Source organism: Neoarius graeffei, chromosome 5, assembly GCF_027579695.1.
Source record: "Neoarius graeffei isolate fNeoGra1 chromosome 5, fNeoGra1.pri, whole genome shotgun sequence".
Taxonomy (NCBI): Eukaryota; Metazoa; Chordata; class Actinopteri; order Siluriformes; family Ariidae; genus Neoarius; species Neoarius graeffei.
Window position 1 is genome coordinate 15168224 of NC_083573.1, and position 27113 is coordinate 15195336.

The following is a 27113-nucleotide window of genomic DNA, read 5'->3' on the forward strand; positions in this document are numbered from 1 at the left end:
CTCATAGCAGGCATTTATGGCTTCTGGAAGTGCTGTCCAATATGGTTGCCAGCTGTTCTTGGAATGCTTCCATCCCCAATCACCGGGATTAGGAAGCACAGGGTTCAGTTCTAGTGTTTGCCCCCAGATATGACCACCTTGGTAGACTGCTCGCTTGCAGTGCTGCAGCAGGGCCCCTTCTGTTGGGGGTATGCTCTCAAATGTTCTTGACCCCTGAGCAAACAGGTGCTTCCTTCCTTGCTTCATTGACAATGCCCAACTCACTAGTTCTGCTATAAAGCAGAACAACAAACCTTTGGATAGTGACAATGTCCTCCATGTCAAGTTCAGCTGGTGCAGAGGATAGATGGTGAAGGCATTCCGTCAATGGCTCAAACATCTTCTAGACATCCCAGAAACAAGGGCACTTCCGGTACAATGGCAGCCATGTTGAATTAATTGCTGGCACACCCCTTCAAATTATTGGTTTCATGTGTGTCCACCCCTTAAATAATTTTATATGTTATAAGGAACTTATATGCCAAATTTGGTGCTTTCTTCACAATCTGAACAACCCTTCTGCTTATAACCTGTACTATTAGGTCTATGGAGCAGAATACTGTTGATTCATTAGTTGAGGTGTTGGTAACTGACAGCATGTCTGTGATCTCAGAACCTGAGGCTGAAATGTGCACAAACTCTGTCTGTTGCTTGCTGCTTGTGTGCAAGCCCTGGCCATGGGTTCATTGTGTGAAATTTTATATCCAGAAGTGTGTTTGTGAAGGCTGGCTTGTAAACCTTACACTTACATACCATGAGCTGAATATCTCGCCTTGTATTGTAACAGTGCATGCACGTGGGTAAGGGCACTCAGAAAGCATAGACCTCTGCCAAGGCCAAATGCTGCAACTTTAGCGAAAGTGAAACTAAATTTGTTGAGCTGCCCTGTGAGTCCGATCCGCTCCAAATTTTAACCCTAGTTCTTCCTTGGCCAATGCTACACCAAATTTCATGAAAATCGGGCCAGTAGTTTTTGCGCAATCCTGTTTACAAACAAACAAACAAACAAACAAACAAACAAACAAACAAACAAACAAAACCTTTTTAGTGGGGGTAATTAAACTGTGGCGACCGGCACATTAATGGGAAATCTTAAAGTTCAGAGCACCATCACTGAAAAGTTAAGGAACTCCATAGCACCAGCAAAAGAAAATCTCTGGTGCTGCCCTGGTACTGCCTTGGCTTAATGAAGCTAACTTGTAACTCCATTATTCTGGTCATGATAAGCTGTTATGAAGTTCACTGTTTTCCATATCCTCAAGAATGCAAAGTTAAAAATAACATGCACATAGCGCATGCCTCAACTGTTTCTTTACTTTAATGGCATTTAGCAGACACTTTTATCCAGAGCCCTCCACCAGATCATCACCTTGTATGGGGACTTGCATGTCTCGATGACCCTGAGACCTACCGTATGCCATAGATTCAATCATATCGGACAGGTTGAGGTGTAGAGACCAGACTAAGATGATCCCTGGTCCTCCAGGTTGGGGGTTGGGCATAGGGCTAACAACCCCATCCCGTAAAAACTCTATTGCTATGGAAACAACAATAGAAAGGCCAACAAACAACACTGGGTGCGATGGGCTTCCAGAGTCACTCCAAGAGACTCGTATGATTGTCAATGGTGAAGGCTACAAAGAAGACACTGACAGGAGGATGGAAGTTCTGAGAGCCAAAACCAAGACCAAGATAGGACTCTGGAATATAAGAACAATATATGACACAGGGAAATTAGTGCAGGTTACATCTGAGATGAGACATTATAGCTTGGATATTCTTGGCATAAGTGAGAGTAGATGGACAGGGTCAGGAAGACTGAGAACCATCACAGGTGAAACAGTGTTATATTCAGGAAGGGATAACCAGCATTGTGAGGAAGTAGCCATCATACTGAAGAAAGGAATAGAGAAAAGCCTTATTGAGTGGAACCCTGTCAGTAGCAGACTCATCAAGAACAGAATGAAAGGGAAGCAGGTCAATACTACTATTATCTTGTGTTACAGTCCAACAAATGATGATGATGAAGACACCAAAGGTGAATTTTATGAGCAATTGCAGGCTGAATTGGAAAATGTACCAAGACATGATTTGAAAATTGTGATGGGAGACATGAACACAAAAGTTGGAAACAACAACAACACTTATGAGAGAGCCATGAGAAAAGAGGGCTGCAGTAATATGAATGAAAATGGCGAAAAGCTATTAGAACTTTGTACCACCTATGATTTCGTTGTTGGAGGGACTCTTTTTTCACACAGAGACATTCATAAGTTGAAATGGTATTCACTGAATGGAAGAGACCAAAATCAGATCGACCACCTGCTGATTAATGGTACCTGCATACGATCACTGCTTGATGTGAGGGTAAAATGAGGAGCTGACATTGGTAGTGACCACCACCTTGTAGTATCAGTAGTGAAAGTGAAACTGAGGAAAACAGGAGCAAAGAAAACAGTAAGGCCACAGTGTGACATGGAGAAATTGCGAGATCCAAAAGTGAAGAATGTGTTTATGTTACAGCTAAAGAACAGGTTTCAAGTACTGACAAACATGGAAGATCATAGACATCCTGACACAGATGAAGTCAACACCAAATGGAAACATGCAAAAACTGCCTACCTGAAAACAAGTGAAGCATGCTTAGGAACCCAACAGAGGAAAAGGAGAGAATGGATAACATCAGACACCTGGCAAGTAATTGAAAAAGGAAGAACTATAAAGAAGCAGATGATCAATGCAAAATCTGACTGATTGAAAGAAAGGTATAAGCTTCAATATCAGGAAGTAAACCAAGAAGTCAGACGAATGGTCAGAGCAAACAAGTGAGCATTTATAGACAACCTTGCAAGAGAGGCAGAAGATGCAGTCCAAAGAGGCGAACAAGGAAAGGTGTATAATATCACCAGAGTAGTGTGTGGCAAGTATAGAGGAACTAGCGATGCACCAATCACAGACAAACAAGGATGACTTCTTATGACAGAGGCAGAGCAAGACACCAGATGGGCAGAGCACTTTAGTGAAGTTTTAAACAGACCACCATCAACAATAGAGGCAGACATACAGGCAGCAGAAAATGATATGGACATTAATATTGAACCACCAACTAAAAAAGAGATAACAGCAGCTATAAAGACCTTGAAGAACAGAAAAGCCCCTGGTCAAGACAACCTCAATGCAGAACTGTTCAAGGCAGACCCAATATTTGCAGCCAGAGTTCTGCCATCATCTTTGCCATCAACTGGTAGAGAAAGAAGGTTCCTGATAACTGGACAAAGGGAGTAATTGTGAAGATTCTGAAGAAAAGCACCCTAAGAGACTGTAGCAACTGGCGTGGAATCACTTTCTTGCCAATCCCTAGTAAAATATTGGCAAAAGTTATCATTCAGTGTCTAACATGTGCAGTGGACCAACAACTTTGTAAAGAGCAGGCAGGTTTTAGAAAGGGAAGAGGATGTATAGACCAGATCTTTGCACTTCGTAACATCATTGAGCAATGCACAGAGTGGCAGAGGCAACTTTACATCAATTTTGCTGACTTTGAGAAGGCTTTTCACAGCCTCCACAGGGACAGCTTATGGCAAATACTATGAGTGTACGGGATCCCCCAGCACTTGGTTACCATCATCAAGAGCTTTTATACCAACTTTACATGCCAGGTGGGAAACAGTGACTACAGCTTGGAAGTGAAAACAGGAGTGAGACAAGGGTGCGTGATGTCAGCACTCCTCTTCAACCTTGCCATTGACTGGGTGATGTGCTGAACAACAGAAGATAGAATCAGAGGCATAAGATGGACTCTCTTCTCATTTTAGAAGACTTAGATTTTGCTGATGATCTAGCATTATTGTCCAATACTTACCAACATATGCAAGAGAAATTGTCTCGCCTCAGTGAATTTGCTTGGCAGATAGGCCTAAAGGTCAGCCAGAAGAAATCAGAAGCAATGACTTTAAACACTCAAAACCCCTTACCAATCCAGGTGAATGGCAAAGTTTTACAAACAGCAGAGGAGTTCATCTATTTGGGAAGCATTGGAGGAGAAGGTAAAGACATCAAGAATTGACTCAGTAAAGCTAGACATGCCTTCAATATGCTCAACAATGTCTGGAAGTCTCAGCAATACAGTATTAAGACCAAACTGAAATTATATCAGAGTTGCATCTTTTCCACCTTTCTTTATGCATCAGAATGCTGGAGACTGACAGAGGATGACCTCAATAAATTATTCATCTTCCACACAAAGAGCTTACAAAGAATCCTGAGAATATTCTGGCCAAACAAGATTTTGAATGAATTACTGCTACATAAATGTAAATAAGAAAGCATGGGTACCATACTTGTGAGAAGGAGATGGAAGTGGATCGGACATGTCCTCAGAAGAAAACAGGATGACATTACAAGAACAGCTCTACATTGGATACCCAAAGGGAAAAGGAAATAAGGCAGGCCAAAGAACACTTGGCACAGAACAGTTGAGGGAGAGATGAAGACCTGGCAGCACACATAGGGTACCATCCAGATGCTGGCCCAGAACAGACAGGAGTGGAGGACTTTCATTGCTGCCCTACATGCCAGTTGGCATCATGGGTGCTAAGTAAGTAATTTATTCAGAGCGACATACAACATCAGAGCAGCCTGGGGAGCAGTTTTGGGTTAGGTGCCTTACTCAAGGGCACTTCAGCCATTTCTGCTCGTCCATGGAATCAAACCGGCAATCTTTTGGTCCCAAAGGTGCTTCTCTAATCATTAGGCCATGGCCTTCTTTTTTTCAGTAAGTCAACTTTTCTCTGTCATTCTATTCTGAAAATATGTAAAGAAATATAAAGTCTTGGGTAGCACAGTGATGCAATGGTTAGCACTATTGCATCACAGCAAGCAGGTTCTGGGTTTAAGCCTGGTGGCCAACCAGGGCCTTTCTTTGTTGAGCTTGCATGTTCTCCTTGTGCCTGCATGGGTTTGTTCTGGTTTCCTTCATAACTTTATCTAACAACACTTGTCTAAACATTAACCCATGACACTCATTTGTGGCAAACACAGCAATATAATCTACATATAGTAAGCAAACAAAACACTCTATCTGATGGTGCCATTTCCCCTAATCGTTAAGCAACATCACATAAGCAAGGCTGCTACTGTTCTGAATAAGTCTGTGATTCAGTTGTAGGCAATGTGCAACAGACTGAATTCTGTTCTGATATTCAATAGAATATTTCTTTCTAAAACTCCACCATGAGATAGAGTTGTTTACTCCCCATATTTAGGCATATTGATGTGTTATAGGGGGCAGCACGGTGGTGTAGTGGTTAGCGCTGTCGCCTCACAGCAAGAAGGTCCTGGGTTCGAGCCCCGGGGCCGGCTAGGGCCTTTCTGTGTGGAGTTTGCATGTTCTCCCCGTGTCCGCGTGGGTTTCCTCCGGGTGCTCCGGTTTCCCCCACAGTCCAAAGACATGCAGGTTAGGTTAACTGGTGACTCTAAATTGACCGTAGGTGTGAATGTGAGTGTGAATGGTTGTCTGTGTCTATGTGTCAGCCCTGTGATGACCTGGTGACTTGTCCAGGGTGTGCCCCGCCTTTCGCCCGTAGTCAGCTGGGATAGGCTCCAGCTTGCCTGTGACCCTGTAGAAGGATAAAGCAGCTAGAGATAATGAGATGAGAGATGAGATGTGTTATAGTTAGATAAAGGGAGCAATACACCATGCTATTAAAATTAAACCTATGTATTTCCCCAAAAGGCCACAAGAGGGTGAAAGAGAACTACAGCAATAGGACAAATTTACACAATACAGCCAAACCTGAACATCACACCCATATGTGTTTTTTGAACACCCCATTCCAGAGTTAGTCCCCTTTGCTGTTATAATATTTATAATTTAATTATAATAAGCCACACTTGGGCGGCACGGTGGTGTAGTGGTTAGCGCTGTCGCCTCACAGCAAGAAGGTCCTGGGTTCGAGCCCCGGGGCCGGCGAGGGCCTTTCTGTGTGGAGTTTGCATGTTCTCCCCGTGTCCGTGTGGGTTTCCTCCGGGTGCTCCGGTTTCCCCCACAGTCCAAAGACATGCAGGTTAGGTTAACTGGTGACTCTAAATTGACCGTAGGTGTGAATGTGAGTGTGAATGGTTGTCTGTGTCTATGTGTCAGCCCTGTGATGACCTGGCGACTTGTCCAGGGTCTACCCCGCCTTTCGCCTGTAGTCAGCTGGGATAGGCTCCAGCTTACCTGCAACCCTGTAGAAGGATAAAGCGGCTAGAGATAATGAGATGAGATGAGATGAGATGAGATGAGCCACACTTCTGGGAAGGCTGTCCACTAGATTTTGGACCATGGCTGTGGGGATTTGCCCATTCCTCCACAAGATTAGGCGCTAATGTTGGGCGAGGAAGCCTTGGGTGCAATCAGCATTGCAGTTCATCCCAAAAGAGTTTAACGGAGTTGAGTTCACGGCTTTATGTAGGCCACTCAAGTTCTTCCCTGCAAACCTTGTCATACTATGTCTTTATGGACCTCACTTTGTATACAGGGGAATTGTCATGATGGAACAGGTTTGGCCATAAAAACACATCCTATACAATTGTGTACTTTCAACTTTGTGACAACAGTTTGAGAAAGGCCACATGTGTATTTGCACTGCCTATTAACCTGATCCTCTGTGGGTGTGGATGACATAATTGGATGTTAGCCAATCAGAGGGAAGCTATTTACATATTTAAATTTAAAGCCAGTACAAATTCCATGCTAAAACTGGGGTTGCCAGATTGGTGCGGTCCTTTTAATCATTTATCATTTGACACAAGGCCAAGGTCAAGGCTTTTTTTATTTGTCATTTCAACTATATACAGTTGGTACAGTACACAGTTAAAATGAAACGTTTCTCCAGGACCGTGGTACTACATTAAACATCACAGGATTACAAATCTAGTCAAGTCAACTTTATTGTCAAATATGCTATATATGCTCGACATACAGCACAGATGAAATATCAGTCCTCTCTGACCCACGGTGCAAACAGGCAATGCAATAAATAAATAAAAAAATAGAATAATTGAAAAAAAACAATATAAACAGTATAAACACTCTAGATAGGAACTAGACAGACTAAACACTCAAACAATATAAACAGTATAAATAAACAGTATAAACAGTATAAACACTAGATAAGAACAAGACAGACTAAACACACACATAATATAAACAGTGTAAACACTAGATGAGAACTACACACAGACTAAACACTCAGACAATATAAACAGTATAAACACTCTAGATATGAACTAGACGTAGACTAAACACTCATATATATACATACACGCACACACACACACACACACACACACACACACACACACACACACACACACACACACACAAATAGGTTCAAATAACCAAACAGTCAAGGGCACTTGAGGTATAGCAGGTAAACATGAAACAAGCAGTATAAACAAACTAGCAGCTGTTAAGATGAGGTAGTGCGGAATAGTGCAAATGAGTGAGGTAAAGTGAGATGTGCGGTAAAGTGAGATGTGCAGTCCCTGAGTTCAGTGTGTTAATGAACGATGAGATGTATGTATGTATGTATGTATGTATGTATGTGTGTGTGTGTGTGTGTGTTGGAGGGGGAAACTGTGAGGATGACATGTCAGATACTGAAGGGGGGTGTGCGAGCAGAATCTGTGGCAGGGGGCAGAGGGGGGAGGAGGGGCAGAACAGGGAAGGAGTTGAGCCTCCTGACTGCCTGGTGAAAGAAACTGTTCTTGAGCCTGCTGGTTTTGGCCCGGAGACTCCGCAGTCTCCTCCTCGATGGCAGCAGACTGAAGAGGCTGTGAGATGGGTGGGTGGGGTCACCTGCAATCCTGATGGCTTTGCGGGTGAGGCAGGAGTTATAAATATCCATTAGAGAAGAGAGAGAGACACCAATGATCCTCTCAGCTGCTCTCACGATGCACTGCAGAGACTTGCAGCAGGACACGGTGCAGGCGCCGTACCACATGGTGATGCAGCTGGTCAGGATGTTCTCGATGGTGCCTCTGTAGAAAGTGTGCATGATGGGGGCCGGGGCTCTTGCTCTCCTCAGTTTGCGGAGGAAGTACAGATGCTGTTGGGCTTTTTTGGCCAGTGATGCAGTGTTGTTGTTCCAGAACAGGTCTTCAGAGATTTGCACACCCAGAAACTTGGTGCTGCTCACCCTCTCCACTGCAGCACCGTCGATAGATAGTGGAGCATGCTGGGTGTGCTCTCTCCTGAAGTCTACAACAATCTCCTTCGTCTTTTCCACATTCAGATGGAGATTGTTGTCCTTGCACCACATGGCCAAGTGGCTCACCTCACTCCTGTAGATTGTCTCATTGCCATTGTTGATGAGACCCACCACAGTCGTGTCATCCGCAAACTTAATGAAGAGATTTTAGCTGTATGTTGGTGTGCAGTCGTGGGTCAGCAGAGTGAAGAGGAGGGGGCTTAGCACACATCCTTGGGGGGCTCCCGTGTTCAGTGTGATGGTGCTGGAGGAGTTGCTGCTGACCCGTACAATCTGTGGTCTCCCCATCAGGAAGTCCAGCAGCCAGTTGCACAGGGAGGTGTTGAGTCCCAGCTGGTCCAGTTTGTGAATGAGCTGCTGAGGAATGATTGTGTTGAATGCTGAGCTAAAGTCTATGAACAGCATTCTGACATATGAGTCTTTTGTCTCCAGGTGAGTGAGGGCTGAGTGGAGGGCAATGGAGATGGTGTCATCGGTCGAACGGTTGGACTGATATGCAAACTGGAAAGGATCCAGGGCGGGGGGGAGGGCAGACTTGATATGCCTCATGACTAGCTGCTCGAAGCACTTCATGAAGATGGGAGTGAGTGCGACAGGGCGGTAGTCATTGAAGCAGGAGGGAGACGGCTTCTTCAGGACCAGGATGATGGTGGTGGTTTTGAGGCACGTGGAGATAACAGCCTGGCTCAACGAGATGTTGAAGATGTCTGTAAAGACATCTGTGAGCTCCTCGGCACAGTCTCTCAGGACACGACCAGGAATGTTATCAGGACCCGGGGCTTTTCATACATTTGTTGTCCTGAAAGCTCTCCTCACGCTGTCTGAGTACAGTGTCAACACTTGGTTGCCGGGAGGTGGTGGGGTCTTCTGTGCCATGGTGCTGTTGTCTGCCTCAAAGCGACCGAAGAATTCGTTCAACTGATTCAGCAGAGACGTGGAGTTGTCACAGGTCTGTGGCGAGGGCTTGTAGTCTGTGATGGTCTGAATCCCCCGCCACAGGTTCCTGGTGTCTCTGCTGTCGTTGAAATGGTCAGCAATGTGCCTGGAATACTGTCTCTTGGCCACCCTGATGCCTCGTGACAGATTGGCCCTAGCTGCCCTCAGGCCCACCTCGTCCCCAGCTCTGAAGGCAGTGTTCCGAGCCCACAGGAGCCTATAGACATCCCCTGTCAGCCATGGCTTCTGATTGGCCCGAATGGAGATGGTTCTGGTGACCGTAACGTCGTCCATGCACTTTCTCATGTAGGCAGTGACGGTCTCCGTGTAATCCTGGAGATCTGTGGTGTTGTTGTAGGTGGCCGCCTGTCTGAACATGCTCCAGTCAGTGGTGGAAAAACAGTCCTGGAGTGCCTCTGAGGACCCCTCTGGCCACACACGTATCTGTTTTGTAGCTGGTTTGGTGACTTTAACCAGTGGCCTGTATGCTGGCATTAGCATAACAGTGGAGTGATCTGAGGCCCCAAGGTGGGGGAGGAGTAGGGCTTTGTAGGCGTCTTTATGCATGGTGTAAACATTGTCCAGAGTATTGTTTCCACGTGTAGGAAAGTTGATATGTCCATAGAGTTTTGGAAACACGCTTTTGGGGTTTCCATGATTGAAATCCCCAGGCAGGATGAGGAAAGCATCTGGGTGGGCTGTCTGCTGCTCACTGATGTGCTGATAGAGTTCATTCAGTGCTTCACTCCTGTTGTTATTGGAGCTGGGAGGGATGTATAATGCTACCAGCAATATGGCTGTAAATTCCCTTGGCAGATAGAATAGCCGGCACTTAATAATCATAAACTCCACCAGAGGTGAGCAGTGTTTGCAGACCACAACAGCATCATGGCACCAGGCATCACTGATGTAAACACAGAGTCCTCCGCCGTGAGCCTTCCCCCCCTCGACTAGCGCTCTGTCTGACCAGTAGCATGTTAGCTGGGCTAGCTGAATGGCACAGTCCGGGACGCTGTCATTAAGCCATGTTTCCACAAACGCAAGGACACAACACTCACTCACAGACTCACTACAATACAACATAAAGTGCAAGAGTGCAAAGAGTGCAACACTGCAGACAATACACTACACACAACATAAAGTGCAGACAAACAACATAAAGTGCAGACAAACAACATAAATTGCACAGTTGAGTGTGCATATTGAGGTAGTATATAAGAAGGGAATAAATAAATGTAAACCTTGTGTGTGTGAAAGACATTGTAGTAAACATTGTAAAGCAATAGTGCATTATTGTCCACTGTGCAAAAATTGCAGTGTGAGTGGTGTGTTCAACAGTCTGTGAGTATCAGTCCAGTTCCCCAAAGTTGAGGAGTCTGATGGCATGTGGGAAAAAGAAACTTCTTTAATGCTTCCCAGTTTACTAGGAACCACAAGAGATCACCTTCCGGACCTAAAAAGAAATGTTTCCTATTTCATCCAATATCAATGTAATTTGAACATTTTTGACGTGTAATCTGGCAATGCTAGTTAAAATGGCAAGAGAAAAAAGAATCAAGGTGTTTTTTTTTTTTAACTTTATTAATTTAAAAACAGGGGCGGCACAGTGGTGTAGTGGTTAGCGCTGTCGCCTCACAGCAAGAAGGTCCGGGTTCAAGCCCCGTGGCCGGGAAGGACCTTTCTGTGTGGAGTTTGCATGTTCTCCCCGTGTCCGCGTGGGTTTCCTCTGGGTGCTCCGGTTTCCCCCAAAGACATGCAGGTTAGGTTAACTGGTGACTCTAAATTGAGTGTGAATGGTTGTCTGTGTGTATGTGTCAGCCCTGTGATGACCTGGCGATTTGTCCAGGGTGTACCCCGCCTTTTGCCCGTAGTCAGCTGGGATAGGCTCCAGCTTGCCTGCAACCCTGTAGAACAGGATAAAGCAGCTAGAGATAATGAGATGAGAATAATAATAATGATAATAATCACCACGGACTTGCAACATATGAAACATACTGGTTTTGAATTGCCCATGGGAAGAATGAGAACACTTTGCATTCTTTATTAAAATATCTGTTTTTGTTATCTGCTTTTCTCTTTAGGTCAAATTAATTTCCTTTGACTTTTTCAGATTCTCCTCTGTGTGTGTATATTATATTATATTATATTATATTATATTATATTATATTATATTATATTATATTATATTATATTATATAGACATGAGTGTTTTACTGGGAAATATGCCACTCGTATTTTTCATATAAACTACATCTGGAACATTGAGATTAGCAACCATGACATATTTCTCAATATAAATGAATATGGAAATTGATGAATTGTTTTGAATAAATTGGGTACTTTTTGTTTGTGAATGTGTCTATATAATAAAAAGAAAATCACACATTGGCTTGAAGATACAAAGTTTATCTCCTCGTATTGAAAAACTCATTTTTCATATGAAATAAATTGCAGATCTGAGTGACATATTTCCTGATATTTCACTTCAATGATGTCACTCCCAGTGATATTTTCCCGCTGACTTGATGGGAGGTTTCAAAATGGCAAACCAGTTCAAAATTAAAGTTCTTTTGAATAACTTGCATACTTTTTTGTGGATGTGTCTATATAACATAAAGAACATTACATGGTGGCGTGAAGATATGAAGTTTATCTTCTCATGTTGAAACATGTATCACTTCTTTGCTTTGCTATATACATTGACTCAAAGATAAACTTCATATCCTCACACAACTGTGTAATATCCTCTCTCTTATTCTACAGTGATAGCAAGAGAGACCAATCACTGGGAATGTGTGAGGCTCTCATAACTTCACCAGAGCCAACAGCAGACTTCAACCTGAAGGAGCCCAGACTAAAGGAAATGGAGGAAGTGGTGAGAAGAGCAAGAGCCAGTTCTGCACCAGGCCCAAGTGGAGTGCCTTGTAAGGTCTACAAGAACTGCCCAAAGCTACTGCACTGGCTTTGGAGGGCCTTGAAGGTGATCTGGAGAACAGGGAAGATCGCCTAGTCATGGAGATATACGGAAGGGGTGTTTATTCTGAAAGAGGAGACATCTGAGAAGGTTGATCAGTTTTAGATCATCTCTCTGCTCAGTGTAGAGAGCAAGATCTTCTTCAGCGTGCTGGCCAAGAGACTCACCAACTTCCTGCTGAACAATAATTACATTGACACCTCGGTACAGAACGGAGGCATACCAGGTGTTGCGGGCTGCCTAGAGCACACAGGTGTGGTGACTCAGCTCATCAGGGAGGTGAGAGAGGGAAGAGAGGACCTGGTGGTACTGTGGCTGGATCTCACCAATGCTTACGGTTCAATACCGCATAAGCTGATAGGAGTGGCACTCAACAAGCACCACGTTCCACAGAAGGTGCAACATCTCATCTTGGACTACTACAGAAAGTTCAGCTTGAGGGTATCTGCTGGTCTTACAACATCTGACTGGTACCAGCTTGAAGTGGGGATAATCACTGGCTGCACCATCTCGGTGACCCTGTTCGCCTTAGCAATGAACATGCTGGTTAAGTCAGAGAAACCAGAGTGTCAAGGCCCTCTCAGCAAGTCAGGCATGAGACAGCCGCCCATAAGAGCCTTCATGGACGACATCACGGTAACAACAACAGCTGTGCCTGGAGCCAGGTGAATCCTTCAGGGGTTGGCGAAGCTCATGTCCTGGGCTCGCATGAGCTTCAAACCCACCAAATCCCATTTTTTGGTTCTGAAAAAAGGGAAGGTCATGGATAGATTCTGCTTCAAGCTGGAAGAAGACCAAATTCCATCAGTTACGGAAAAAATAGTGAAAAGCCTCGGGAAAGTCTTCAACTGTAGCCTGAAGGATACTGATTCCATCAAAGCAACCAATGCTGACCTGGAGGGATGGTTGAAGGTGGTAGACAAGTCTGGTCTCCCTGGGTGATTCAAGGCATGGATCTACCAGCACAGGATCTTCCCAAGAATCCTCTGGCCCTTGCTCATCTACGAGGTACCTATGACTGCAGTAGAGGGATTTAGATTAGATTAGATTAGATAAAACTTTATTGATCCCTTTGGGAGGGTTCCCTCAGGGAAATTAAGATTCCAGCAGCATCATTATAGATAAACAGAGAAAAGAAATAGAGAAAAACTTCTAGATAAATTTAAATAAATTAAGTATTTACATATACAAATATAAAAGAATAAGATATGGGGAGGAAAAGGGGGAGAAGTGGGGTTAGGGTAAGTGTGTGTGTGGGGGGGGAAGCAGGAAAGATATTGCACTTTATATTGCACATTATATTGCACATTGTCTGGTATTGCTTATTGTTAGGCTAGGCTAGGCTAGGCTACTGCTCCTTCCTGTCCTCTGTCCTCCTGTTACCCCTCCTCCCCCCAGAGAGGAGTTGTACAGTCTGATGGCGTGAGGGACAAAGGAATTTTTGAGTCTGTTCGTCCTGCACTTGGGAAGGAGCATTCTGTCACTGAACAGTCTCCTCTGGTTGCTGATGACGGTGTGCAGAGGGTGAGTGGCATTGTCCATGATGTTCAATAGTTTGTCCATAGACCTCTTCTCTGCCACCATCACCAGAGAGTCCAGCTTCATGCCGACCACAGAACCGGCCCGCCTGGATGTGTCCTTCTTGGATGTGCTGCCCCCCCAGCACACCACAGTGTAAAACAGGACACTGGTGACCACAGACTGATAGAACATCCACAGGAGTTTCCTGCAGATGTTAAAGGACCGCAGCCTCCTAAGGAAGTATAGCCTGCTCTGTCCCTTCCTGTATAAGTGTTTGGTGTTGCAAGTCCAGTCCAGCTTGCTGTCCAGCCACAGCCCGAGGTACTTGTAGGAATCCACAGCCTCCACCTCGACTCCCTCGATCAGAACTGGTCATGACCTTGGTCTGGACCTCCCAAAGTCAATGACCAGCTCCTTGGTCTTTGAGGTATTGAGCTGCAGATGGTTGCTGTTGCACCACACAGCAAAGTCCCTCACCAGGCTCCTATACTCCTCCTCTCTTTCATCACTGATACACCCAACGATGGCTGTGTCATTGGCAAACTTCTGAATGTGACACAGCTCTGAGTTGTAGCAGAAGTCTGCAGTGTACAGGGTGAAGAGAAGAGGGGCCAGCACCGTGCCCTGGGGTGCTCCAGTGCTGCTAATTACAGTGTCAGATGTGATGTCCTTCAGCCTGACGTACTGCAGCCTGTCAGTGAGGTAGCTGGAGATCCAGGTGACCAGGCAGGGGTCCACTTGCATCTTTGAAAGGCTTTGAACAATACATCCATTGCTTCACTCGTCTGGGAAAGACACTTGATAGATGCTATGGTTCTGTCCCAGATGCCTACAGAGCTGTCACTCTTCCTCCCCTCAGCTCTGCTGATCACCTCACCATCCTGCTCGCTCCTGCCTACATCCCAGTCATCAGGAAAATTAAGAAGGTTACCAGGACTATCAAGCAGTGGACTAACGAGAGTATAGCAATCCTCCAGGGTTGCTTCGAGTCTACTAACTGGACTAACCTCCTTTCCTCTTCTGATGACATAAACGAACAGGTGGATGTTGTCTCATCATACATCAACTTCTGTGAGGATAACATTATACCCTCCAAGACTGTTACCATCTTCCCTAACAATAAACCCTGGGTTATCAAGGAGCTAAAAACCATTATCAATAAGAAGAAATGGATCTTCTTCTCTGGGTCAGAGATGGAGAAGAAGGAGGTTAATAAAGAGGTCAAGAGGGCTATTAAGATTGCCAAGCTGAACTACAAGAACAAAGTGGAAGAAAAGTTTTCTCATGGAAACCTCCGCTCAGCTTGGCAGGGCCTGAAGAGGATGGTGGTTGTTAACCTTCCTATCAGTAACAACTCTGTTAACATCCCTGGCAGTACACCAGCAGATCTCCCCAATGACCTTAATTCCTTCTTCTCCAGATTTGAGATCAACAACTCCACCCAGTTAGAGGACATCAGATCCAACCTCATACCTGATGACCTTTGCATCTCTTTCCCCACCACTGACGTAGTGAGGGCCCTTAAGAGGTCTAAGGATAACAGTGCACCTGGAGCCGATAATGTCAGTGGCCAGGTCCTTAGATACTGTGCGGACCAGTTAGGGAGTGTTTTCCAGAAACTGTTTCAGACCTCCATCAACACAGGAACTGTCCCCAAATGTTGGAAACACTCAACAATTGTCCCCATTCCCAAGAGAAGCCCCCCCATGGCCCTGAACAATCTGCGCCCAGTGGCCCTCTCCTCCCAGGTGATGAAGGCTATGGAGAGGCTTGTCAGGCAATACATTCTAACTCTGACCAATTCACAACTTGATCCTCTCCAATTTGCATATCAAAGCCATAAAGGTGTAGACGATGCCAAAGCCTTCATCATCAACACTATCCACAGACACCTGGAGCTTCCCAATACCTCCACCAGACTCCTGTTTGCAGATTTCTCCTCGGCCTTTAATACCCTGCAACCTCATATTCTGGCAGAGAGACTCCACCGGAACTTCAACATGAGCAGCCAGCTCATCCTCTGGATCCTGGACTTTCTAACCAACCGAACCCAGCATGTCCGGATTAACAATAACCTGTCTGATCTCCTCACCACCTCCACTGGCTCCCCACAAGGCTGTGTGCTTTCTCCACTGCTCTTCATTCTGTACACTGATGAGTGCAGATCAACGTACCCCAACTGTCACCTGGTTAAGTTTGCTGATGACACAGTTCTCCTGTCCCTCCTGTCCGGCCCTTCCCTCCATCATGGACCCGCTCTTCAGCAGTTTGTAGAGTGGTGTGACTCTTCCTGCCTGGAGTTGAATGTTAGTAAAACTAAGGAGATGGTGGTGACCTTCTCCAGCAGCCAAAGGGAACTGGCGGCAGCTGTCACCACTATGGTCCACGGTTTTCCGGTCGAGACAGTTGAGGGATATAAATACCTGGGAACCATTCTGGACTGCCAACTGAGGTTCTCTTCCAACACAGAAGGGATCCTGAGGAAGTGCCACCAGAGGATGTACCTACTAAGGACACTGAACTCTTTTTCTGTCAGTCAGAACATCTTGTTGACATTCTATTATACATTCATTGAAAGTGTTTTAGCTTTTTCTATATGCTCTTGGTATTACTCCATTACTGTACAGGATAGGAACTGCCTGCATAATATTGTCAAGGTGTGTTCTAAGATAATTGGACTTCCTGCTTGCCACCTGAATACTGTGTACAGTATGAGCAGCAGGCTAGCGGCCTGGCTTGTCAAATTCTTAAGGACTCGACTCATGCTTTGTTCCCGGCATTTGAGCAACTGCCATCTGGTCGCAGGTTCCGCTGTCTGGCCTGTAAAACCCAGAGGAGGAGAGCAACCTTTGTTCCAAGTGTTATTCTCCTCCTGAACTCTAAGAAGTCTAAGACAGTTACAATAACTTAAGTCTTCTGTACAATACTCTAGTGCAATATCACATGTCCTGATGTGCAATATTACAATATCACCTTGTCACTTTAACTACAATATCACTCTAATCATATTGTCATTTTAATTTTTATCCACGCTTCATTTTATTTATTTGCCATATTTTATCTGCTGCTTTTTTTTTTTTTACTTTGTTACTGGCAACAGGCCTGCCATTGTACATTGTACATAATATGCTGGGTTTTTTTGCTCACCCATTTTTGTGATTTTATTCTTCTTGTGATTTTATTTTCTTGCTCTCTTTTTTTAATGTACCGCTCTTCGCCCTTCTAATTGCCCTTCAGGGATAAATAAAGTTTTGTCTGATCTGATCTGTTCAGTTTGTCCTGAAGCAGTAGGGGCTGGATAGTGTTGAAGGCACTCAAGAAGTCCAAGAAGAGGATCCTCACTGTGCCATTTTCCTTATCCAGATGTGAGTGGGCTCGGTGTAGCAGGTAGAGGATGGCGTCTTCCACACCAACACCTACCCAGTATGCAAACTGCAGACAGTCCTGGGCATGTTGTACCTGGGGTCTGAGGAGGCTGAGGAAGAGCCGCTCCAACGTCTTCATCAGATGTGAAGTGAGCGCCACCGGTCGGAAGTCGTTCAGCTCCCTGGGCCGATTCTTTTTGGGAACAGGAACGATACATGATGTCTTCCAGAGGGTTGGCACTCTCCCCAGCTGCAGGCTGAGGTTGAAGATGCGTTGGAGTGGTTCACCCAGTTCAGCAGCACAGGTCTTCAGTAGTCATGGACACACCTTGTCTGGGCCTGCTGCTTTCCTGGGGTGAAGCTTCCTCAGTTGACCTCTGACCTGGTCTGCAGTAATGCATAGAGGAGTCTATGTTGAGGTTGGGGAGGAGGGGGCTGCTGTGATGACTGGGGGGAGGTGTGTTGAGGGAAGAAGGAGAGATGGCTGCAGTGAGGGAGAGGGTGGGGGAGACATGGGCTGGTTGAACCAATTGAAGAAGTCATTCAACTCGTTCGCCCTCTCCACTGTCCCCTCAGTGACTCTGGTCTTTGTATTGTGGCCTGTGATGGTTTTCACACCTTCCCAGACCTCCCTCATGCTGTTCTCCTTCAGCTTCTGCTCCACCTTTCTCCTGTAGCTGTCCTTAGCTTCCCTCATGCAGCGTTTCACCTCCTGCTGTGCTGCTTTCATCGCCTCCCTATCCCTGCTCCTGAAGGCGGCCTTCTTCCTGTTGAGGACAGCGTTGACTTCCTGTGTTACCCATGGTTTGTTATTAGGGTAACACCATACAGTTCCACTTCCAGATGTCCTGCCAGGTGACATTCCGCTCCATTGCCTGTTCCCACCTCATCCAGGCACCCTGCTGTCTCATTGCCATGGCACCAGTCGTTCTTTCTTCCTCCACTGTAGAGCGTACCTCTTCCTGAACTCTTCCTGAAGCGGGGGAGACCACGTCTGCACAGAAGTTGAGGTAATCTGTCAGACAGTGTGTCAGCCCCTCTATGTCCTCACAGTGTGGGCTAAGCAGCACATCCCAGTCCATGATGTCATAGCAGTCTCTGAGGGCATCTTCCATGGATGGAGCTAGTTGTTGCAGGCTGCCTTTGGACCAGGGGGATGTACTTTGGCTGTAGATGAACCAGGTTGTGGTCAGACTTCCCTAGTGGGGGGAGGGGTGTGACTCTGTATGCATCCCTCACATTAGCATACAGCAAGTCAATTGTCCTGTTGTTCCTTGTTGGACAATCCACAGCCTGGTAAAAAGCAGCCAAAGTAGAGTCCAAAGTAGCATGATTAAAGTCCCCAGAAATGATCATAAATGCCTCAGGGTGCTGTGTCTGCAGCCTTGCTGTGACAGAGTGAATCCTCTCACATGCAGCGGCTGCATCTGCCTTCAGAGGGATGTAAACACAGATGGTGATCACGAGACTGAACTCCCTCGGCAGATAATATGGCCGCAGGCTAACAGCTAGCAGCTCCAAGTCTGGGCAACATAAAACTGTCTTTACGGAGATATGTCCCGGGTTACACCAGTGGTTGTTGACAAGCGCTTGATTTGAGTGCAACGTGAGCAGCTATCTCCGCAGGTGGCTAGGTTTACCATGCAGCCTGTGCAGCATTGCTCTGTATGGGAACACCAATAAGGTCAGGCTCCCTCTCAGCTCAATTGGGGAGGAGTTCATCATGGCTCGAGCAAGAGAACATCTGCAGTACACCAGATCAGGAGACAGCAAAGTAACCAGGGCAGGGATTGTTGTAAAGACAGGGAGGAAGTGGAAGGCAGGTGAGGCAGTGCAGCAGGCAGAAGCTTGCCTACAGCAGAAGGTCCTTTTTGGGAGCGTGGCTCGTGGCAGAGCTGGGCTTGGATGTTTTTCACTGACCCAATTTAACACCCCCAGCGAGAAAGAGAGGTGAATGTTAGTTCAGGAAGAGGTACGCTCTACAGTGGAGGAAGAAAGAACGACTGGTGCCATGGCAATGAGACAGCAGGGTGCCTGGATGAGGTGGGAACAGGCAATGGAGCGGAATGTCACCTGGCAGGACATCTGGAAGTGGAACACCCAGAGGATCAAATTTCTGATCCAGGGGGTTTACAATGTCCTCCCCAGCCCTTCCAATGGGGCAAGGTTGAAACACCAGCTTGTCCACTTTGCTCTAAAATTGGGACCCTTGAGCACATCCTAAGAAGCTGCGCCAAGGCACTGGGAGAAGGTTGCTATCATTGGAGAACAACCTCAAATCCATCGCCAAGGCAAACAGCAAGGGGATCAGTGATGGCAGGCGTACCAACACCACAGCCAGAACTATCCAGTTCATGAAGGCAGGAGAGCAGCTAAAGAACAGACCCAAGAACTGCCCAGGAGGTCTGCTTTCCACAGCACAAGACTGGGTGATGTCCTTCAACATAGAAAGGCAGCTGAAGATTTCAGCTCATATCACCCAAACCATGCTGAGACCAGACATCATCTTGGTGTCAAATGCCATGATGCAGCTGATCCTCTTGGAGCTGACCGTGCCCTGGGAAGAGAGGATGGAGGAGGCACAGGAGAGGAAGAGGGCAAAATATCAGGAGCTTGTGGAGGACTGCTGCAGGAATGGTTGGAGGACCAGGTGCATGCCAGTGGAGGTGGGCTGTCGGGGGTTTGCAGGTCATTCCCTCAGCAAGGTCTATGGAATCCTGGGGATCATGGGTCAAAGCAGGAGAAGGGCTATTAACAATAATGTGGAGGCAGCAGAAAAGGCATCCAGATGGCTCTGGCTGAAAAGAGGCGACAAGTGGGGGTCGTAGTATACCACTTGGACACAGACTGGGGCTTGATCAACCCCGGTCAGGTCACCTGGCTAAGGGTGTCTGTTGTAAGAACCGAAACACCTGATGAAGCCAGGATACAACACTGATGATGTGTCCAAGTTCATGCATCGGAAGATGTATGTATCACCATTTTATATATATATATATATATATATATATATATATATATATATATATATATATATATATATATAGGTGCTTTAAAGTTTGTGAACCCTTTGGAATTTTCTATATTTCTGCATAAATATGACCTAAAACATCATCAGATTTCACACAAGTCCTAAAAGTAGATAAAGAGAACCCAGTTAAACAAATGAGACAAAAATATCATACTTGGTCATTTATTTACTGAGGAAAATGATCCAATATCACATATCTGTGAGTGGCAAAAGTATGTGAACCTTTGCTTTCAGTATCTGGTGTGACCCCCTTGTGCAGCAATAACTGCAACTAAACGTTTCCGGTAACTGTTGATCAGTCCTGCACACTGGCTTGGAGGAATTTTAGCCCATTCCTCCATACAGAGCAGCTTCAATTCTGGGATGTTAGTTTTTTTTTTTTTTTTTTTTTTTTTTTTTTTTTTTTTCTTTTTTATCAGACATCTAATTTTTGGGTTTGTTTACCTGACATGTTTCGACGTACAACTTCCGTCTTCCTCAGAGTGTCACCGGATGTTAATTGGTGACGCATCTTTTATCAGCTGCTGTTTCTGAAGGCGTGGCCTTCCTGTCTGGATTGACAGGTCGGTCACGCCTTATACTGTCTGTTCGTCCCCTGCAAGATGTGACTCCAGGTATGGGAGAGCATGTATGCTCCCTCATCCCGGTTGATGGTCCTCGGGCTTCGCTTACGGATCTCTATGGCCTCCCTGATCCAGCGCTGATGTTTGTTATCTTCTGTGCGGATGACTCTGGCATTCCCCCAGTATAAGGCAGTATAAGGCGTGACCGACCTGTCAATCCAGACAGGAAGGCCACGCCTTCAGAAACAGCAGCTGATAAAAGATGCGTCACCAATTAACATCCGGTGACACTCTGAGGAAGACGGAAGTTGTACGTCGAAACATGTCAGGTAAACAAACCCAAAAATTAGATGTCTGATAAAAAAGAAAAAAAAAAAAAAAAAACTAACTATATTTAATATAAGACATAATGAACGTAATCGAAAGATTAAGAATTAGTTACGGAGACGAAAGCATCAAGGAGTTTCGCCGCCTAGAGCGATTGACACGGAAACGGGCCCGCTACAGGAATCACCTGAGATTCAATCTGCGCTGCCGGGATGAGGAAGTCGTACCGGCCAGCCTGAACATCAAGAACCCGATTCCAACCAGAAACGCGGAAAAGATGATCAGGAAAGTGCGGATGACTCTGGTAAAAGAACGGATACGGTGCACAACGGATAAACTAAATAATATCAACAGCGAACTACACAGAGAGACGGAAACTTTCAAACGCCGGTTTCCCCAAAACAAGGAAATGGAAATGGCAATACACGGACACTTGGCAGACATACACGAACAGGAATTCACAGAGACAAAAACCCGACAAATACGAAAACTGGACAAACTCATCGCACAGAAAAAGAAGGCAGAACCGGAGCACGCACACATCAACGACAAATGGATTCATAACATATCAAGGTACAAACTCTCACAAGCAGAACGCAGTATATTAGCAAAAGGACTCAACTACGCTGTCACACCGAACCATATACCACACGACGAATTCATTCTGGCAACTGAATTAGCATGTGAGAAAATACAGGATCAGGGACAAAAAGCAGCACTAAGAAACGCAATAGCTGGTATTTTGAAAACGGCCAAACCACCACCCAGTAACATCACCAAACAGGAAGCCAAAGCCATGAAAACATTAGCTAAAAATAAAGATATCACAATCCTCCCAGCAGATAAAGGCAGAACAGTAGTTATTATGGACACTGATGAATATGAACGAAAAATGAATGAATTACTCAGCGACAACGCATTTGAAATATTAAAAAAAGACCCAACAGAAGACAAGAAAAAGAAACTTAAAGCACTACTCAAACCACTACTCGATGAAAATAAAATAGATAAGCAGGATTACAATCATTTAGTACCCACAGCCAATGTCATCCCCAGGATTTACGGTACACCAAAAATACACAAACCAGGAACACCATTACGCCCCATAGTAGATAGCATTGGTTCAGTCACATACAACTTATCAAAAGCACTCACCGAAATAATTAAACCATTACTAGGACTCACAGACCAACACTGCAAAAACTCAAAACATCTGGCAGAAGAACTAAAAAACATCAAAATGCAGCAAGATGAAGTTTTTATTTCACATGATGTCATATCTCTTTTCACCAGAACACCCACGGAAGCCACCATACAGATAGTACAAGACAAATTAAAAACAGACAGGACGCTCAGGAAACGCACAAACCTCACCGTACAAGACATCACTCAGCTCCTTCAATTCATCGCCACATCCACATACTTTCAGTTCAGGAATACAATCTACAGACAGAAGGAAGGTTTTGCCATGGGAGACCCACTATCAGCCATCATGTGCGGCTTTTTCATGGAGGATCTGGAGCAGAAAGCACTCACTACAATACCAGCAGAATACAGGCCAACACTCTGGAAACGGTATGTGGACGACATATTGGAAAAAGTAAAGAGGGGACACACTCAACAGCTCACCGACCATCTCAACACCATAGACAATACCGGCAATATAAAATTCACACATGAAGAAGAAACGGAGCAGTCAATAGCATTTTTGGATTTAAAAATACAACACACAGAAGATGGGGACATCAAAATAAAAGTACACAGAAAACCCACACATACCGACCAATATTTAAACTGGACTTCCGAACACCCCATAATGCACAAAATATCCGTAGTTAGAACATTACATGAACGCACAGCAATAATTACAGATCCACAGGACAAAGAACAGGAGGAACAACATATACAACACGCACTGAAGGCATGTCAATATCCACAATGGGCAATATCCAAAGGGGCGGAACAGGTTAAGAACAACAAAACACAGAAGAAAGAGAAAAAACAAACTAACAAACAAGAACACAGGGGAGTAGTGACATTACCATACATCAGGGGAATAACTGAACGCATTCAAAGAGTAATGAGGAAACACAATGTTAACACACCGGTCAAACCACACACAACACTCCGTCAGATCCTGGTGCATCCCAAAGACAGAATACATCCGGACAACAGATGCAACACCATATATGAGATTCCATGTAAATTATGCAATAAAACTTATATTGGGGAGACAGGAAGGAGTTTCAACACAAGAAAACATGAACATAAGAAAGAGTGCGAAAAGGAGACAGCTACAAGACAAACCCGAACAATAAAAGAAAAGGCACAACAGGAAAATTATAAGTCAGCTATAACAGATCACTGTAAAAGGGAAAACCACATTATGGACTGGGGGAATGCCAGAGTCATCCGCACAGAAGATAACAAACATCAGCGCTGGATCAGGGAGGCCATAGAGATCCGTAAGCGAAGCCCGAGGACCATCAACCGGGATGAGGGAGCATACATGCTCTCCCATACCTGGAGTCACATCTTGCAGGGGACGAACAGACAGTATAAGGCGTGACCGACCTGTCAATCCAGACAGGAAGGCCACGCCTTCAGAAACAGCAGCTGATAAAAGATGCGTCACCAATTAACATCCGGTGACACTCTGAGGAAGACGGAAGTTGTACGTCGAAACATGTCAGGTAAACAAACCCAAAAATTAGATGTCTGATAAAAAAGAAAAAAAAAAAAAAAAAAAAAAAAAAAAACTAACTATATTTAATATAAGACATAATGAACGTAATCGAAAGATCTGGGATGTTGTTGGGTTTCCTCACATTAACTGCTCGCTTCAGGTCCTTCCACATTTCCATTGGATTAAGGTCAGGACTTTGACTTGGCCATTCCAAAACATTAACTTTATTCTTCTTTAACCATTCTTTGGTAGAATGACTTGTGTGCTTAGGGTCTTTGTCTTGCTGCATGACCCACCTTCTCTTGAGATTCAGTTCATGGACAGATGTCCTGACATTTTCCTTTAGAATTCACTGGTATAATTCAGAATTCATTGTTCCATCAATGATGGCAAGCTGTCCTGGCCCAGATGCAGCAAAACGGGCCCAAACCATGATACTACCACCACCATGTTTCACAGATGGGATAAGGTTCTTATGCTGGAATGCAGTGTTTTCCTTTCTCCAAACATAACGCTTCTCATTTAAATCCAAAAGTTCTATTTTGGTCTCCTCTATCCACAAAACATTTTTTCCAATAGCCTTCTGGCTTGCCCACTTGATCTTTAGCAAACTGCAGACAAACAGCAATGTTCTTTTTGGAGAGCAGTGGCTTTCTCCTTGCAACCCTGCCATGCACACCATTGTTGTTCAGTGTTCTCCTGATGGTGGACTCATGAACATTAACATTAGCCAAAGTGAGAGAGGCCTTCGGTTGCTTAGAAGTTACCCTGGGGTCCTTTGTGACCTCGCTGACAATTACATGCCTTGCTCTTGGAGTGATCTTTGTTGGTCGACCACTCCTGGAAAGGGTAACAATAGTCTTGAATTTCCTCCATTTGTACACAATCTGACTGTGGATCAGTGGAGTCCAAACTCTTTAGAGATGGTTTTGTAACGTTTTCCAGCCTGATGAGCATCAACAACGCTTTTTCTGAGGTCCTCAGAAATCTCCTTTGTTCGTGCCATGATACACTTCCACAAACGTGTTGTGAAGATCAGACGTTGATAGATCCCTGTTCTTTAAATAAAACAGGGTGCCCACTCACACCTGATTGTCATCCCATTGATTGAAAACACCTGACTCTAATTTCACCTTTAAATTAACTGATAATCCTAGAGGTTCACATACTTTTGCCACTCACAGATATGTAATATTGGATCATTTCCCTCAATAAATAAATGACCAAGTATAATATTTTTGTCTCATTTGTTTAACTGGGTTCTCATTATCTACTTTTAGGACTTGTGTGAAAATCTGATGATGTTTTAGGTCATATTTATGCAGAAATATATAAAATTCCAATGGGTTCACAAACTTTAAAGCACCACTGTGTGTGTGTGTGTGTGTGTGTGTGTGTGTATATATATATATATATATATATATATATATATATATATATATATATATATATATATAAAAATAATAGGGTAATCCTTAGACCCAAGAGTGCTCAAACTAGGAGCAATAGTACAACAAAATAAAGAGAGAAAATACTTCAATTTGTCTGCATAATTTTATTGCGCATGACAAGCCTGTTTCGAGAGCGACTTGCTCTCTCATCAGGTGCGGCAAGAATATCGATACATGGCTACTTTTATACTCAAAAGGTGTTAGCTAAAATAAACCTACTCGCGTGCCGGCATGCGCTGGCTAGTTCATTGCGCTTATTTAGTGTGCCTAGGTGTGTTTTGCATACAATGTAATATTTTTTTCTGCGAGGCACAAGTTACAGTGCTTAGTGCTATTACTGTATGCCGAGGCACGTGCTATAATGTCCCATGTCAGTGTATAATTTTCTCCAGATTCCTTTAGAATCCATATATGTTTCTTCAGCTCTGTTGCGTGACGCTTGCCCACGTGACGGAATGACGCAGTGTGGTTGTTGTAACGTGACTTGAATGTATCCCCCATAAGGCCGATATAGGTTTCCTTACTGTGCTCGCTCTCAACAGTGGCTTGGTAAATAACATTCCTTGTAAGGCACGCACTGTTGAGGGGGCAGGTCGTCTTATTGCGGCAATTGCACACCATGGGCGGCTCCGATGTTTCCATCAGTATTTTCATGTTGTGTGTGCTGATTTTGGCGGCCAGACTTGGCATACAGGAATAACTCAACTTGAGGGTGTTCTTGTTAAAATCCTGGCCAGGGGATGCCCATGTCTAAAACAATCCTTGATTTTTGCGAGGAATTTTCTCCCCACATTTGTTTTGACCTGTTTGTTGTAAGGGGGGTTAAACCACGTTATCTTCCGGCCACGATTTCGTCTGGCGCAGAGTCTTTGGGTGTTGGCCGCATTAAAGCGTAGGCAGTGCCCATAGCCGCTGCTGTCAAGGGCATGTTGGTATTGTGGTGCCGCTCTGTCGACGCATTCAGCGGACGAAGATATTTCGTTGAGGTGTTTGTTTACCCCACTGGAATGTTCTTGGTGATGGTAGTGGGGTGGTTGCTTTCCTTGTGTACATACAGTGGGATGTTGTTAGGTTTAGTGTAGGGCTCATATGATTGCTTATTAAGATCTAGAGTCACATCCAGGAAATTAACCACTTTTTTGTTTGCATCTATTGTTATTTTCAGGCCATTGTTAGTAAATACTTTGCATATTTCCTCCTTTATTCGCTCGATGCGCTGTGGCGTATCATGAAAAGTGCCGAGGCCATCATCTCTATACAGGCCCACGCGCCCACGGGCGCTGGGGGGAAGTTGATGTAAAAGGAACGTTCCCACGAGCTTACACATTTCTGCCCCGTCGTACGACCCCATTGTGACGTCAAAGCAGTCTTGGGAGTCTCTCTTTATCCAAGCATTGTTATTGCTGAACAGCAAAGATTGTTTGGCATGCAAGATTGTTTCTTTGTCTTCGGCGCTTATGTTGGTGTACGCAGCCGCAAAGTGAAGAGCCTTAATTAGGAGCTCTTGTGAGATGGACGGATAAAGGTTCACGATGTCAAAGGCAATAAAATAACAATTATTCTTGTTTGGGATGGCATTAAACCAGTCTAGCGTGGCCTTTGTGTTTTTCCATTGGAGGATGCCTGTTTTGCTAATTATATCTGTGTTTATTCTATCTAGGATCTTTTTACTAATTATGCCTATTTCTGATTTGGTGGGGTTTATTAGATGGCATGTCGGATTGTTGACAAAGTTTTCTTTATGATCCTTAAGGGTAATAAAGGCGTCTTTATGTGCTAGAGATTTGATGCGGTCATCTAATTCGAGGCGGTTGGCGATGGATTTTGCCTTGGTGTTAATTTGCTGTTTGAGATTTCCAGGTGCCTTCTTATATTCCTTTTCGATAGACTTTTTTATGAGTGCCTTGTAATCGTCTGGTGGTAGCCTGTAAAAGTTGCTGGTTTTGCCAGCGGGGATGAAATATA

At 44.8% G+C, this 27113-nt stretch overlaps 1 pseudogene; it reads left to right on the forward strand.

The window, feature by feature from the left end:
• Nucleotides 1-4625: 4625 nt before the first annotated feature.
• On the forward strand, nt 4626-19918 carry LOC132886211 (uncharacterized; annotated as a pseudogene).
• The last annotated feature ends 7195 nt before the right edge of the window (nt 19919-27113 follow it).